The sequence below is a fragment of the Chenopodium quinoa genome, unplaced genomic scaffold (assembly GCF_001683475.1).
Source record: "Chenopodium quinoa cultivar QQ74 unplaced genomic scaffold, ASM168347v1, whole genome shotgun sequence".
Taxonomy (NCBI): domain Eukaryota; kingdom Viridiplantae; phylum Streptophyta; class Magnoliopsida; order Caryophyllales; family Amaranthaceae; genus Chenopodium; species Chenopodium quinoa.
In genome coordinates, this window is record NW_018743204.1 from 3,472,668 (window position 1) to 3,486,287 (window position 13,620).

Sequence of the window (13,620 nt, forward strand, 5' to 3'; positions counted from 1 at the left end):
GGGTCCAATACCTTATTTCCAATCCTAAACCAATTAGGATTCATTAGGAGCTTCTAGAATCCTCTAGAAGGTTCTAATTTATCCTTTCTCCGAATTATAAAGATTAAAGAATTTGATATTGAATAAAACTCCTCTACTTTTAATCCTTGTTCTATTCGAATTTAAAGACGTTCTAATATGATATTCGTGCCTCATAATTTTTATCCAAATCTTGGATGGTTGGATAGCCATTGAAATTATCTTTCCAATGATATATCATAATCAAAATTCCGAGGTATAACGAAAATAGATATGAATGAAATACCAAACTTTATCCAAAACTGACACTATCCCACTATTTCGGCCATATCTTTTATTCTATAAAATATATACGAGGAAGGTCCTTTTAAGGAGTCGACCTTGTGAGGAAGGTCCTTTTATGAACAAAGTGGTGAGGAAGGTCCTTTTATGACGTTTGGGTTACGTGGAGGGTCCTTTGACCAAATTCCGGCGTTGACTTCCGTTTTCCGGCCTAAAAAAAGTCACGTGCACACACCTCCTAAATCTGATTTTTTTTTTCCCTTTTCCTTCCCTTTCCCTCTTCTTCAAACCAGTAAAATTTTGCAAATATCATTTTTTTTTTCAATCTCTACTTTCGTTTTCTTTTCGCATTCCTTATATTTTCGTGTGATTTCCTTGTTTGAATGCAAATGCTATGAACATTTCTTGTCCTTCTTGCACATTAATCGAATTTTTGGATGAATTTCACAAAGAAATCTAAAAAATCGATTTGGGGGCTTTCATTTGGTGAAGCTATTCTCAAAATTCTTTGCACCACTTGATTGTATATTGAATTGTGAACAATTTGGTGCGAATTTTATGCAATTTGGTTGAAAAAATAATAGGTTCCCATTTTTTAGCTTGCCCCCTACGGCCTCCCATGGAGTTCCCTCCATTGTTGTCTTCTTGAATCTTGGCATGTGTGTGACTAGTCTATGTTATGTAGTTATGAAGAATATAAAATTGTGTTAGTCAATTTGCATGATTTCTAAGCTTCCCAAGTGAGGGAAATTGAAAGGAAATAAGGGAGGGAAATTAAAAGGGAAAAGGGGAAATCATGGAAGAAGAGGGAAAGGGAAAAAAAGAAAAAAAAAACAGATTTAAGAGGTCACGTGCACAGCTAGGAAGCACAGAACGTCACTTGACAGGCGTGTCCGAGTCGACACGCGTGTCAGACACGAACACGCGTGGAACACGGGGCGATACGTGTCAGACACGCGAAAAAACCGTGTCTGGTTTTTTTTGTTTTTTTTTATACTAGGACATGTACCGTGTCTTGGGTGACACGGTCCGTTTTAATATGGACACGACAATTTAAGATAGTTGGTCTGCTGCTGCTTTCATTCTCTCACGGCTCACGTACTTTGAAACCCTAAGTCTTACCCACCCACCAGTCATCGACCGTTGGCGTCCTACCCACCCAGTCCATAGTCGACCAGCGGCGTCCTACCCACCCACGGAACAGTCGGAGTCGTTGTTCATCTGGATCTCTCACTCTACCTCACTGTCATTCGTCCGCTTCGTTTCTTGTTTTTCGCTTGTCGTCATGTCGTTACCCACCTCTGTCAGTCAGACTTCCACCAGAGACGAAGAGGAGATAGAGGATGGCAGAAAGTGAATGGGATATGAAATGGTGGTTTACTGAGGAAGAAAAGGAATGGAACATGAGAGAGGAGAGAGAGTGAAAAAATAGCAGTGTTGTCTATTTGTTTAACTGGTTTAATTTGTTTGATAGTTTACTTGTTTAACTGGTTTCTTGGCAATGCTCCTTGGTTTTCTCACCTTTCTTCAAATTTAGCTTCTCAAGGAAGCTCTATTTTATCATCCTTTGGAAGATTAAATGTATTATTTTTTGCACTATTTTTTTTTGGTAAAATATTGTTCTTTTACTTTTTTTTTTTTTTTGGTAAATTGTTCTTTTACTTTTGATTTACGTAGCATTAGTTTTTCTGAATTTTAAATTCTAATAGTGATTTTTCTTGTTTTTTTTTTGATATATTATATGTCTTATTATTTGCCGTACCCGTGTCCCCTATTTTAGGATTGTCGTTTTACCGTGTCCGTATCGTACCCGTGTCCGAGTCCGTTTTCGTGACTTTTTTTTGGCCGGAAAACGAAAGTTAACGCTGGAATTTGGTCAAAGGACCCTCCACGCAATCCAAACATCATAAAAGGACCTTCCTCACCACTTTGTTCATAAAAGGACCTTCCTCACAAGGTCGACTCCTTAAAAGGACCTTCCTCGCAATTTTTCCTAAAATATATCAATCTGATTTTAATTGTGTTGGAAAGTACACTTCCAGAGCTTTCCAACGATGTATTATTTATCTTATTCCGATTTCTAGATCAAAAGTTATGATAAAAGCAAAAACTGTTGTCCATCGCGCCGCGATGGAACCTGTTTTATTCCGATCCGGATTCTGACTTTTTTTTTATCCTTCGACCCTCTTTTTTCCTTATAAATAGAGGTCGTATCACCCCGTTTTCAATCATTAACAAGCTTAATCACCAACAATCATCATCTAATACCCTCTCTAATATTCTTTCTCTCTCTTGATTCTTTACGTTCTTAGCCTAGCCTAAACACATCCCAAACACACATCCTTGATACTTTTCCTAATCAAACACCATACCTCTCTCACAAGCTTTGAATACTCCTTGCCAATCTCAAAGTTACCTTCGAACTCGACGTGAAAGGTTGATAGTTCTGAGGGTTTGGTCCCTAATCTATATTTCAATTCTTATTTGATTTATTTATTTGATTTAATTTTTCTTGAAGTTTACTAACGTGTGTATTGTTTTTATAGAAAGAGATACGAGGCGTCAAAGTAAGTAATTCAATTACTTAATTGATAGAAATCATGCTTAGGATATTATATTAATTCCTAGTATAATGTTAGGATGTTGATTTTAATTTCTAGTATCATGTTAGGATGATGTTGATTTTGATTCCTAGTATCATGTTAGGATGTTGATTTTGATTCATAGTATCATGTTAGGATGTTGATTTTGATTCCTAGTATCATGTTTAGGGTATTAATTAATAAGTCTAATATCATGTTGATTTCAGTATCATGTTTAGGATAATGCTTTGATCTTTATTATAAGTGACATGATAGGGTTTGTTATTAATCCGTTTAGTATCATGCCTAGGATCTTACTAATAATGTTTTGATGATGTTTTGATTATGATGATGATTGTTGTGTCAATTATACATTGCTTGGTTATTCATGATTGATTGTTATTGCTTGATCACGCCCCTTCTTGCAAGTTTAAAGGGTATTTGTACTTGAAATCACGCCTAATAAGATAATTGATAATTTGATTTAGGCAAATATGATTTTAATTCAAGTGATTACCAATAATAATAGATTTATTTGTGAATTAATAATCAACCAATATAGATGAAACAAGTTTAGGGCTAATTTGATGAATGTATGTTGATCGGAAAGCGCACATGAATATCATAAGAATTAAGTAGAGGTCGATTTAGGGAGAGTTCAATCTCTTTTAGGTTGGATTCGTACCATCATCCCCGAATATCCAGTCATGGTTCCGGACCATTATGGAGTTAATTAGCGATCTCAGTGATCGTGAATGGGGTGTAACCTTCACACCCGTGAACAGTTTACATGTTCCTAAAACTTGTTGACGACTCTTTTATCTCTAGCTTCCTTCCCTTTGGACGCAACCATGCCTAAAAGCATGATCACATTGGGGTTCAAAGTTGAGTTTGAAAAATTCCCTACAGTAACCAGTTTCCACCAGTTGCATTTTCAACTTTGGATCTTTATTTTCTACAAGCTACTCAATACAAACTCCCAATTAGACCCCCTCAATGCTCACCTTTAAAGTTCACTGTTATTCAAATCAATATTTAACCGAATAATTAAACATTGAAAATTTTGAGAGCAACACTAAATGAAGAAAATAATAAAATATAATTTCAAAAAAAAAAAGGGCTTGTGATAACTGTAGTTTATTAATCAAGAAACATAGTAGCTAGTGATTTACAACTTTGATAGTGATATTATTGTTTCTTCATCTACAACCATTGTATTTAATTTGATAATAATGAAGCAACCTTTGTCATTCGATTTGAATCTTCTATCGTTTAAGACCGACAATTGGTTTTTAGGTTATAAGGGTTCTCAAGCAACGACACTTTGTTTATAGCAATAAAAGTATTACCTCCATTGCTATTTACTAGAAGTTAGAGGTGATAAAAAATTCGGGCCTAGCCAGGCCTTAATATAAAATGTCATGCCCAAACCCGCAAAAAGTGGTGGTTATATCGGGCCAAAATGGGTTTTCTAGCTTTTTTCGGCCCGAGCTTGTGTTTTTAACTAAAAATATGCCTTAGAGTTGCCCAAACCCGTAACTTTTTACGGGTTGGGCCAAATCAGGCTAGCAAGCTTGGCCATTATTAGTTAACTTTACTATTTATTACTTGCAATATTTCTTATTTCATGGTTGACAATGCATTATTATAATCACTAATATCATTATACTAGTTGTCTCAACGCGAGCGTAGCGTTTTGTGAAGCGAAATTAGTATGATGTTGATGAATTCTTAAATAAATCTATTTGGTTTAGGACTTTATGTTTTGTTATTTTGTGCATGAATTCGAAGTTGTATATAATATAAGTAATTGAAATGCTATTTGTGATTGACAAAGTCAGATAGAATATGTCTATAAGATGTATTTACCCTATTTTGAAATAGATTAACGTTATAAGCTAATGACACCACAAAAAATTGATTAGCATTATTGAAACTTATGTAGGTATGGACTAAGGAAAGTTAACTGAGTTAAAATTATTGTTTGGACTGGATCATATGTTTGGGCCACGTCTTACTTTGTGTTTAATGTTTTATTGTGAATTTGTAGGCCTTGATTCTTTTAATTTTTTTTTGTTTCCTTTTTGTATTGAAGTATTGCTTTTCTATTCTCAGTTAATAATAAAAGGGGGGTACTTACAAAATTAGTGTTTTATTAATTAACAATGATCCTGTGTTGCGAATTTGTGAGCTTAAAATGCTTTTTTTTCTGAAAAAAAAAAACTAATGAAAATAACTACGTAACTCAATGCCAATTAAATTACAATAAAACTCAATAAATACACAAAAAGTTAAACATAATTAGCTCTAATTAATTTTCATCTAACAAATTAAAACAATTCAATATCAACAATGAGATTGAACCATTAGTTGATCTGATAAGATATCATTTAGCATGAGTGGATTTTTTTCAATTGAATGCACAAAGTTTGTGACAAAGCCTTTGACTCAGTTTACCATTGGATGACTATCTATTGAATGCATAGTTTTCATTATACATATTTGACTTACTTGTATTATCTAGGTTCTTAATTATTTGTTTGACATGATAAGGCTTGTTTTCATTTTGCTTCATAATCGTGGTTTGGATTAAGGTATTGAAGCTATTCAACAAAAGAGTTGTTACAAATTTTATGTGTTAAATAACAATAATTATAAATGTTTTGACTTGATTTACCTATTATTATTACAACATTGATTATAGGAAAGGAATATGTAAGTTGATATCTGATTTTCCCCTAAAAAAGAATCTTATTCAAGTGTTTTCATGTCAAAGTTATACATCATTCTATTAAATGTGATACCAGTTACTATGTTTAGGTTTTCATTATATATAGCATTCTTATTATGGACTAATTAATATTGAGTAAGCTGTGTTAAAGAAATAAGTCTAGGTATTATCTTAGAAATTTGTATAATTCCTGTTATGGCTGAATTTGCTGCTACATTTATTGTTTGTTATGAGACTGAGCAGTAGGACAGGCTGGTATGGAGATACATGTTTATTGGTTTATTTTTCTTATGCTTGGAATAAAGCTTTGTGTATTTATGTTGTTTTAATAATGTTAATTTGATTTTAACATTTGTTGTTGTTCAGTTTTTTTTTGTGAATGTGTATTTATTTACAGCGTATTCCAGATGATTTCAAAGACATGTTAGATGATGGATTCGTGAGTGTTGAATTGTTTGTGCATGGTGATTGTAGAACTTGGGATGTTACTATGGTACATGAAGAGGATGGAGATGGTTGGAAAACTGTTTTGAAAGCTGAAGAATTGTTAAATAAATCTATTTGTTTTAGTTTTTTTATTGTAGGAATGAATTCGAAGTTGCACATTATATATAAGTGATTGAAGAGCTATTTGTGATTGACAAAACATGATAGAATATCTAGTTGGTAACTTAGTTAAGGATTTTGCTTATTAACCAATATGTATTTTTTATAGTAAGAGCACAAGAATAAGATTGATCCTATTTTGAAATGTTATGATAGGGAAGCCCAAAAAAATATGGGCCAACATTATAATTGATTAGCTTATGGGTTTTATGTATAGGTGCCAACATTATAATTGATTAGCTTATGGGTTTTATGTATAGGTAATTAAAAGGGATTTGATAATATATGTAGTTGTAACAAACTTGAGTTCAAATAAGTGCAAAAAGATAATACAAAATAGTCAAAATGCAATTATGGTTAAGTGCTTCTAGACATAAGCTAAGTTGATATAGGTTTTACAATAGCTATATTAGGCAAAGTAAAACATGTTTGTTATTTTTTTAGCCTTTTATATACAACTTATAATGGTCTAAGTTTAGTTGGCTGAAATTTCAAATATTTTGCTATCTTTTTTGTGTGGAGCAGGTTTGGTGAATTGATAATCAATAGCTTGTTTGTTGTAATTTGTTTTTTTTTATAATATGCTTGATTTTTTAGAATAAAATTATGGGGTTAGGATTTGACTAATATATAATTTGACTTACTTGAAGGTTTAGGAACTAATAAATGGAGAAGATAAACATGAGTAACTGAATGCACGAAGTTTATGACAAATAATTTGACTTAGTTCTAGGATTGGATGACTATCAATTGAATGCATAGTTTTCATTATATATAATTGACTTAGTTGCATCATCTGGGATTAATATATTGTTACTTATTTATCTGTTTGACATAAGAAGCCTTGTGATGAGTCCTGTTTTCACTTGGCTGGATATCCGTATTTTGGATCAAGGCATAGAAATCGTTTTATTAAGTGCTTTAACATCACTTAGATGTATTTAATGTGATAATTCTCTGGGAACATTATAAATGACAAATGAATGACATTAATTATGTATGTTTTGACCTTGTTTTACCTATCATTATTATGTCAACCTTAGTAATTGCATTTGTTCTCCCAAGTTAGCAAAAAAAAAAAGAAAAAAAATTAGCAAAAAAACGCTTTGGACTCCCCTTTTCTTGCTCACTCTGTTTCTCCTTCCCTTTAGCTTTCTCTTTTCTCACTCGTCTTTTATGATTTTGATCATGTTAGAAAGTTTCTACAAAGTATGATCATTTCCCTACTCAACTACACTTTAAGAAAATATTTTCCTTCCTTTATTTTCCATAACTCGCTTTCTCTTTCTTAGTCTCTATTCTCTTTGTTCTTCTTTTTATTGGTTTCATAACTTATGGATCTCTCTCTCTCTCTCCAACCTTTCCTATCTTATGATTATCTTTACTTTTATTCCCCCCAATCTCATCATTATCATCTCTTTTTTCATCTTTTGTCACATTTTAACACTTAGGTTTTTCAAATTTTAGAATCTTTTTGAAAAGTATTGTTTTTCTTTTCAAATTCTATAATCTGTTCGAAAAGTATTGTCTATATTTTCTTTATTAGGTTAAATATAAGAATGTGTTCGCGCATAACGTATTTTATCATAAGGTTGACATTTTAATTCTAAGGTGCTACTACTCCCTCCGTGTTTTAATAAATGTTACTTACTAAATTTGGTCGTATTTTAATAAGTGTTACACTTTCTTTTTTGGCAAAAGCTACACTTTAATATTATATCTGACTCTTATCATGATCCCCACCTAAACCACTACTTTTTTTTTCCTTTTTTCTTTTTTTGTTTCTCCACTCTCACATTTATTGCTTCAGTAAACTATGAACTCCACTATCTTTCTTTTACAATTTTTAATACTCCAATTACCCCACTTAACTCTTATTTTATGTAAGTCAACTAAATTACCTAAAACTATGTGCTGGTCAAAGTGTAACACTTATTAAAATACGGAGGGAGTAATCAGTTGAATTTCTCATAATTGTCACAAAACCACACTGGTTAGCTAATTTCATGTATTGAAATAATCAAGTCCAAATCTAATTGTCGAGCTCTATACGCCCTTTCTTGCTCACTTTTTTTTGAATGGAATAGGGAGGGGTGATTTCGATAAATAATAATAGTCATTTAACACTTACAATCATCCCTTAAGAGATCTAAATTCTCAATACAAGAATTAAACACCCCAAAACTAATGGCATCATTTCTGAACTGCTCCTGGATAATATAGATGTCTTTGCATTGTTCTTGACGGAGCTCCATTGATGTATAGTCGCAAAAGTGATAAAACTTAATTGGTCATCAAGATCTGCAAATTTGCATGACAAATCTTCTAAATTTGCACCCCTATACCAATAAACCTGCAATTCCACAAATTTGCAAGACGAATCTTCCAAATTTATATCCCTACACACACTAAAAACAAACAAACAAACAATACTAAACCCTTCATGGAGGGACTGACTATAATCACCATACTATTGGTGATCTTTATTGGCTAAAAATATTAAATTAAAGAAGAATTTGGGGCTAACCATCGATAAAAATCGATGGCAGACCCTAAGTTTCACTATAATGGCTAGGTTTGAAAAGAGAGAGAACAACCCCTTTCTTGCTCACATTGTTTCTCTTCCCTTTAGTTTTCTCTTTCTCTCACTCGTCTTTTATGAATTTGAGCATTTTACAAAAAGTATTTAAAAAGTTGCTCAACTTCTTAGTCAACTACACTCTAAAAAGTGTAATCCTTCCTTCCGTTATTTCCACAAACTTTCTCTTGCTCTTTCTCGGCCTCAGTCTCCCTCTTTTATTTATTTTATAAATGTACTATTAGTTAGTTTGACTTTCTATACAAATTATAACATTTTAAGTGACCATCTTTCTTTCTTTCTCTCCTTGTTCCTCTCCCTCCCTCCTTTCCTATCTTATAATTTTGCAAAATTTATAAAGCTTATTTGTATTTGTGTTTCTCCCATCCTCACTCATTCTCCTCTCTCTTTCCATCTTCCTTTACATTTTAACAATTAACTTACTACCACTACAAAAAAATGAGAATAGGCAACATACAATATTGCAACAAAATGACAAATGTTGTCTTTTGTGGGAAAAGGCAACAATACTTGTTTGTTACCTTGATCTTGAACAATCTATATCACAATACAATGCAACAATTTAAAAAGTGTTGCTTTAGTGTATGTAAGACAACAATATTATAAAATGTAGCCTTTTTTTAACATTAGGCAACATTTATTTCACATGTTGTCCAAAAAGATAACAACAATAAAATTGTTATCTATGCAACAAGTTCAGATAAGTTCAGTTAAGTTAAGATAAGATCAGATAATTAAGTTCAGATAAGTTCAGGTAAGTGAAAATCAAGTGAATAGAACGCACCCTTAGTAGGGTTAGCTTATTGCTTGAGTTATTGATGTTATAATATTAAGGGTGTGTTCTATTCACCTGATTTTTACTTATCTAAACTTATCATATCTTATCTAAACTTATCTGAACTTACCTGAACTTATTAGACCTTTTTAAAACTTATTTTAGTTGTAAGTTGAACTTGGACAACCCTTATCAGAACTTATTTTCCCTGAACTGAACTTATCTGAAATTATCTGAACTTATTAGACATGAAATAAGTGAAAATAAGGTGAACAGAACAGACCCTAATTTAAGTAGTTTAAAAATAAATTTAGACTTTTAGAAAGAGAAACAACTTGGTGTGCTCTGTTTACTTGGTTCTGAACCCCTCAATCTAATCCAATCCCAAAATTTTTATTCTTTCTGTACACTTCAATACAATCCGATTCGATATGAAAAAAAATAAAAATTTGTGTACATCTGGTTTAGTTACTAACCTTTAATTTTTTACCTGTTTGTAGATGATAACTTTTATCATTAAACATAGATAACGTTTATATATATTTGGAGTAGTTTTTGTTATTAACGGACTAACTTGTAATCATTTTAGGACAATAGTACTATGAACATACAATATTTGTTGTACATCCGATTTCTTACAAAAAAAAAAAAAAAAAAGGGTGTAAAATAATTCATTTTTAATTAATTTGAATTTATTTTTATTCCAATAATAAACTACCACCTAATAGGATTAGCAAGTTGCAATCCACTATTAACCATTTTAATATTTCATCGGATCATTGATCAAAAAAAAGAAAAAATAAAAAATTCATCGGATCATATTAGATCTTTAATTTATTAACATTGACTTATTACTCCCAAGTAAAATTCCCTAAAGCTATAAAGAACCGAAGGGACAAGTACTCCACATTTATTTCCAATAAATTTAAAATAAAAACACCATCATCCTCAACACCTGAATCTTCTCCACATTTATTTTCAATAAAAATGAAAAAGAAACACCATTATCCTCAACTCCACAACGCCAAATTCTCCTCCAATACCCGCGAAATGGTGAATTATTTTTGGCTCGAAAAAGTTTCCACCATGAATCAGCAGTTACTCCACTTTTCAGTTGTTAATCTCACTATACAACACACTAATCACCTTAAAATCATCATACCCTCAATCGGTTATTCATCTCCTTCCTTTCTACTCATCAGGTGAAAGATCGTTAATTAAGAGTATTGAGTATCTTCTGATTTTATAATTAATAAGTTGCTTTGCTCTCTAATCATATTGTTTCCTATGCTTTTTGATGTTCGATTTGATTTTTAAATGTAATATCTTCTAGGTTGTCTTAATTCTAAGCCTTCGTATTTTATTTTTTTTGGTTTTGTTTCTAGGTTAGCTTTATGATTGATTGAATTACTAGCAACTTTCTAATTTCTGGTTGTTGCTTGTGGTTATTATGCTTTTGTTAAGGACTGGCTATAGCTATGACTGTAATTGGTTGATGATATAGATAATTTTGATGCTTTTTTTTGGAAAGATTTTGGATTTGGATTTCAATCTGTTTTATACAAAATATATGACTTGTCGATTGCTTTGAGTTGGTAGTGACAATGGAGATGAAATTAGCTTATAAGTAGTGATCAAGTTAAACTTGTGCAGTCATGTACAAGTTTTTTGATTGTTTGCTTTGAATTTGATTAAACATATGAATTTTAAATGTTTTCAGGGAAGATACTTGTATATGGGCATAATACTATTGTAGGGTCAATGCAGCTTTAGTTGCTTGATTTGTTTTTGTGTTAAATTATTGACAGACTACTTTCTATACTGCTTGTGCAGAATGAGGGAAAAGCTATGAGTGTGTTTAAATATATAGGAGTTAGGGTGAATGGTAGGCAATTTGTTATTAGTAAATGGGATGATACTAAATTTCCAAAAATCATCCTTTTAATCCGATTAATTTAATTTTTGATGAATATTTTGGTATTTGATAAATAAAATTATAAATTTTCATAAACTATGAAGACTACGAAATTATAAATTTTCTAGTTGAGTTGACTTGCCGGACTTTTCTTTGTTTCTTCCTTTACTCGCTAATATCTTCAATCTTATCCAATAAGTTACAAAATGATACTAACAAAAATCTACAGATCGTAGCCCACCTCAGAAAGTCAGTTTCAATTTTCAACTTATTTTCATATTGTGCTAGCTGGTTTAAGGAGCTTGTTTAGTTGTGGTTTGATTTTGCGTTTTTATGTGATTTTTGAGGTTGAGTCGTATTTATTCCCCTTATTTAGCTTAAATAGCCAGAGATTAATTAAAGTTTTTTCTATTCTACCTCTTATTAAACATAGAGGCAATAAAGAATTAAGAAGCTTCTGAAATATATATGCAGGAAGTAGCTAGGGAATTCATGGTGAGGGATGATGGTCTTGTTTTGAATGATAAGGTAGCCAGACACTTGTTTTTTAGGCTTATTTTAGGCTTGTGAGGTACAAATTCTTTTTTCAATCTTAAGCGCTTAGTAATTAAAAGCATGTTTATATCATTACATGTATAGTGTGGAATAAATTGCTGAAAGTAGCTGACATTCTAAAAATTCTATCTTAAACCAACATCACCAACTTAAACAAGGACCTTTGTGGAATGTTATTACTTAATGCTTCTTATCTCACCATGATTGAATTCTAGATGTTAATTATGACAGATTGCTCTAGGACCATGAATGTACAATGAGAATTCATTGCAAGAGGATGGAAATTACCCTTCTGTGGATTAACTTAAAAAGAATCTTCAAATTGCAGATGGTATTCAATAATGAAAAGGATTATCATTGTAAAAGAGGATTTTTTGTAAAAAGAAGCAGTGCCTATCGAATTCAGCTTCCCAGTGTGGCAGTGTTTAAATGCCTCAACTAAGTACTCATGGTTAACTATGATTCTTGTGTTCTATATCAGGCTAAGAGAGCTCTAAGAGCATTGAAAGGATTGGTAAGACTGCAAGCACTTGTCAGAGGGCATGCTGTGAGAAAGCAAGCTGCTATAATTCTTCGTTGTATGCAAGCTTTAGTGAGAGTTCAAGCTCGGGTGCGAGCAAGGCGTGTGCGTTTGGCTTTAGAAAGTCAAACTAAACAGCAGAAAGCTCATCAACAACTTCTACAGGAGGCATGTATTCGAGAAATAGAGGTGATTACTTGCTCTATTGTCAACGTCTATTATCTCTTTGGTTGTTTTGATTGGGACTGGGATCTGGCAATCTAAAAATATTATTAATCAGACCTTTGTAACCTTAATTCCTCTTAGGCAACCATCATTACTTGGATCGATTTCATGGTTTAATAGTAACCATGGGATTATACTATACATGAGGCTAAATCTATCCAACATTTGAAAAAAAAAGCAATTTAAGAAATCTCTGTTTATTGACCCCTGCTTAGTTGCCATGTGAAATTTCAGTACGTTCTTGTCATATAGTGCATGCTTATTCTTATGTTCAGAATATTTTGTCATGTACCTGCCTATCCTCATACACAGTTAGTTTTATTTCCATCCTACAATTCATTACAAAATTTTAGATATTAATTCCCTTAGGTTTGGAGTGTTGTTAGTAGATTCTTAAAATCAGTGCTTGGTTTTTGGTAGTAGTGTTACTTCCCCACTAATGTTTAATTTACTCCAAGAAATTATAAGATGATACCAAAAAATTAGATGGATACCAGTAAATCAATTTAGATATTAAAAAAAACCCAGATAATTGAATTTAGAGTGAAAATTTAATGGAGAGTTTGGAACAAAAGAGGTTATAATGTATTCAACTTTATGCTAAACTGTGAGACTAGTAAAGTACATTATGAAAGAATTGTCTCTTTATGCTAGCCTTTAAAAAAAACAAGGCATGATTGAGATGTGTCAATTATAGCTTGAGGTCACAGCTCATCGCTTTTATTAAACGATTGAACTATGTTAGGGAATTCATCAAGGTCTATGTTACTGAAATCTGATTGTGAAGCATCATAATATTTTTTTGATGGAGT

The 13,620-nt window shown here is 31.9% G+C and overlaps 1 long non-coding RNA gene across 2 annotated transcripts; it reads left to right on the forward strand.

Moving 5' to 3' along the window:
• The first annotated feature begins 9,986 nt into the window (after positions 1–9,986).
• On the forward strand, positions 9,987–13,022 carry LOC110733928. Of its 2 annotated transcripts, XR_002513717.1 has the most exons (3): positions 9,987–10,795; positions 11,983–12,079; positions 12,295–13,022. It is a non-coding gene; the product is annotated as an uncharacterized LOC110733928 (long non-coding RNA). The 2 variants fall into 2 exon arrangements; XR_002513716.1 differs by lacking the exon at positions 11,983–12,079 and having other exon boundaries at positions 10,021–10,795; positions 12,545–13,022.
• Positions 13,023–13,620: the final 598 nt, after the last annotated feature.